The sequence below is a fragment of the Marmota marmota genome, unplaced genomic scaffold (genome assembly GCF_001458135.2).
Source record: "Marmota marmota marmota unplaced genomic scaffold, marMar, whole genome shotgun sequence".
NCBI classification, from domain to species: Eukaryota; Metazoa; Chordata; class Mammalia; order Rodentia; family Sciuridae; genus Marmota; species Marmota marmota.
In genome coordinates, this window is record NW_026000057.1 from 3,697,112 (window position 1) to 3,701,176 (window position 4,065).

The 4,065-nt window shown below is 37.3% G+C and overlaps 1 non-coding gene across 1 annotated transcript; it reads right to left on the bottom strand.

The window, feature by feature from the left end:
- Positions 1-2,553: 2,553 nt before the first annotated feature.
- On the bottom strand, positions 2,554-2,636 carry Trnaa-cgc. The gene has a single exon. It is a non-coding gene; the product is annotated as a tRNA-Ala (tRNA).
- Between the last annotated feature and the right edge of the window lie 1,429 nt (positions 2,637-4,065).

Below are 4,065 nucleotides of genomic sequence, written 5' to 3' on the forward strand. Positions count from 1 at the left end.
AGTTTGTTTAGCTTTTTACTTGTCAGGATAAAGTAATAACTTCTAAGCTTCCTCCATGAAAACCTGGAAACTGGAAGTCTCAAGGCTTGTCATTTAAAGTACATCACTGATGTATATTTAAAACGATGCACAAAACAACAATACATACATGAAGAAGTTGCTCACATACTTTAAGGTACAGGTATTATGTATCAAAATAGGTACCAAGATTTGCTGCATATAACACAATTCCTCCTGGGATTATGCAACATGCCAGTCCTGGTGGAAGCCTGTGCTAAGGAGGGAAACAGATGTGAGGCTTAAAAAGGAAAGAAAATACGTAAAACAGAACATTTTTTACGTGGAAAAAAATAATGCTATGAACTAAGGAGTGTGATTCAGACCTCTACACCTGTTTGAGTCAGCTTTTCGTCCCTATGACTTAAAAGAGGAAAAATTTACTTGAGCTCATGGTCTTGGATGTACTTTAATCCATGGTCTGCTGTCTCCATTGTTTTGGGCTCGGAATGAGGTAGAACATTATGGTGGAGGGGTGGTTGAAGAAAGATGCTCAGCTCAAGACAGCTGGGAAGGTGGGTGGTGGGAGAGAGAGAAGGAAAGAGGAAGAAGGAGGAGGAGGAGGAGAGGGAAGAGAAGAAGAGGAAGAGAGGAAGGAAGGGGAAAGGGACTGAGCACTGGGGACAAGATATAGTTCCCAAGGGCATGCCCCTGGAACCCATTTTCTCCAACTGGGTTCTACCTCCTACAGTCTCCATCAGCTTCCACTAATGGCATCAAATTATTAATCTGTCATGGATTGATCCACTAATGGAGTGAGTCAAAGCCCTTTTGGTCTAATCATTTCCTAAAATTTCCATCTCCGAACATTACTGCACTGGGGACCAAACCTTCAACACGTGAGTCTTTGGTGGACATTCCAGATACAAACCTCAACCTGAGGGCCTTAAAGTGCTTGTTACTTATTTATTTGTTTGTTTTGGGGTACTGAAGATTGAATTTAGGGACATTCTATCACTGAGCCACATCCCCAGGCCTATTTTGTATTTCATTCCCCATTATTTCCCCCTTCCCTTCCTCTCCGCCCCTGTTTCCTTCCCTCTACTCTCTGCTATTTACTTATAGATTTTTTTTTTTAAAATCAGTGTCTTGTGGATGTATATGATGGTGAGATTCACTGTGATATATTCATATCTGTACATAGAAAAGTTGTGTCAGATTCATTCCAGTGACTTTCCCTATTCCATCCCTCTTTCTTTCCTTTCATTCCCCCTTGTCTGTTCCTCTGATCTTCTATTCTTCTTCTCTTTTTAAATCCTCCCTCCCTTATTTTGGATTGTTTTTCACATATCAGAGGAAACATTTGATCTTTAACTTTTGGAGACTGGCTTATTTCATTTAGTGTGATGTTCTCCATTTCCAGCAAATACCATAAAGTCATTCCTCTTTTTGGTTGACTAATTCTCCATTGTGTATATATTCCCCATTTTCTTTATACATGATTTGTTGAAGGGCACCCAGGCTGGCTCCATAGCTTGGCTATTGGGAATTGAGCTGCTATGAACATCGATGTGGCTGTGTCACTATGGGGTATTATATGTTGATTCCATTCCTTTTTTTTTTTTTTTGAGGCATCTCCATACTGCTTTAAGTGGGTGCTTTCACAGTACTTTCATTCAGAATAGTTTTGGCTGAATGGAGCAAAGGAAGAATTTGAGAAAAGGTTCAAGGTAATCACATTTTCTATGGTGAAGAATGAATCTGAGTTCAAAGTCTTCACATTTCTGGGATCCCCATTAGGTGTAGTGGTAATAATGCACATCAAGGGACAAGAAAGTAATGGGGAAAATGTCTTTATATTAAACATTTTTTAAAAAAATCTCTTCTTGAGGACTTGTGCAGAATGGGATTGTTCTGTCTTTGTGAGGCAGTAATGAAATTCACATTAGAGTTAAATCTTCTATAAAAGGCTTTCTTTACTTCATTTGCAATATTTTAAGAGCTAATTTGCAACATCTGCCTAAGTAAACAGAGCTTACTTGAGAAGCAGAGAAACAAAACCATGTGTCTGAAAAATTGCACACAAGTACTTGGTAGATCATCTAAATCAAACCCAGATGGGCGTGTGGACATGTGGCCCTGTAGAATCTCAGTAGTTTCTTGCATACCACTTGACAAAGGCCACACCATTAAAGTCAAGTAGAATATTCAAGGCCAAGGAATTTCTGCTGTTGAATACACAATTAAGAAACTAATTGGTGGTTTCCATTACACTGGCTAAAGATTCTTGCAGGCATTCTCTTTGAGTACCATGCTTCAAAGATTCTGGGAAGAAAATAGGCATGGTGCCCGATCTTCTGATTGACTCAGAATATTAATGCCACAGAAGAGCCTACACTTTTCATTTGTGAGTAGTTTTTCTTTGTGCAAGAAAGATCTCATTTGAGAACATTTTAAAGCCCAGAACCCATTATCCACCTGTTATGACTTGAAAGAATTGTTTATGATCTCTAAGCATTATATATTTATAGCCACAGATTTTTTTTTTTTTGGAGTGTGTGGTGCTGGGGATTGAACCCAGGGCCTTGTGCATGCGAGGCAAACACTTTACCAACTGAGCTATATCTCTAGCCACCACAAATATATATATTTTAATTATTATTTTTTAGTTGTAGTTGGACACAATACCTTTATTTTATTTATTTACTTTTGTGTGGAACTGAGGATTAAGCCCGGTGGCTCTCATGTGCTAGGCAAATGTTCCACCACTGAGCCATAACCAGCCCCCCACCACAGATGTTTTTATAGAATACATATGTATATTCTGTACAATAAATCAGAAAGAAAAATAAATCTGAGGAACCAAGATGTGAACATTTTATTCATAACATATTCCAGAGAGAATCTTTTGATTTAATAGTTGAATTAAAAAAGATTTTGATAATTGTTAATTAAAATTAAGCCAATAATGTACTTTAATTATCTCCTCCTTGGTGTGCTCTATTATAATTTTTCAGTCATTGTAAGGAATTGTGATCTACCAAATAAATGGATTTGAGTGCTAAAGTCTGGTTATTTTCTTCACATGTAAGGTAAAGCAAGTTAATCAGATTGAAATGAAGATATTCAGAAAAGAATCTGAGAAATCATAACACTGGTATTCTTGCTCTATGGGGGAGAAGATATGTTACTATTTCTGTATTGCTTTCTCTCTCTTTAAACTAAATATGTTCTACTTCTGTAATTTAGAAATTTAAAAAAAAAGGAAAAAAAATCAAGTAAATTTATTATAAATTTTAGCAGTTGCATTTTGAAGGAATAGATCAAGGGTTTTTCTGCATGATGTTTTATCTAGAAGTTAGAATGATTTATCAACTATCCTAAACTCAAAAGACATTCCACAGTGAAGTATCTTTCTGTTGCTAGGGACATGCTAAGCATAGTCACTTGATAAATACTTTTTGATGATTGTTAGAAAATCTACTAAACCCTTAAAATTGAATAAGCATAAAACATTCTACACTAAGACATTTTCTTGGCTTTCTTTTATAACTCCATGAAAAATCAAATTAGTTTCCACTTTGGCTAAATACTTCACCATTTGTGGTTGGAAGACGCCAAGCATCGTTTTAGTTATTTTTCATTTAAGGATAAAAAGATAAATTGGCCCTTTGTGAATACACATATTATGCACAGTATGGTCTTATTTCAATCTTTCAAGTTGACATGTTGGCTAAGGGGGATGAGAAGATGATCATGACCCTGGAGATTGGTATTCAGTGCAAGTGAGCGTCCTCTTGAAGAGTCTTCCCTCCCACTCCCTCCTGCCCATTCACTCCTCCACTTAGTTATGTGGAGTTGACCCTGTGCTTTGCACATACCACGCTGAACAGAAACCATATGCTTTTGTGTCTCTTTCCCTCATCAGAATAGAAGCTCAGAATAAGGATCATGCAGTGGCAAATGCTGAGACACAGCCATGTGCCATGTACCATGTTGTGGTCATCGACAATGCATGGTAGATGTTGGCTCTATCTTGTAGCCTGGGTATATCACAGGCTATACATC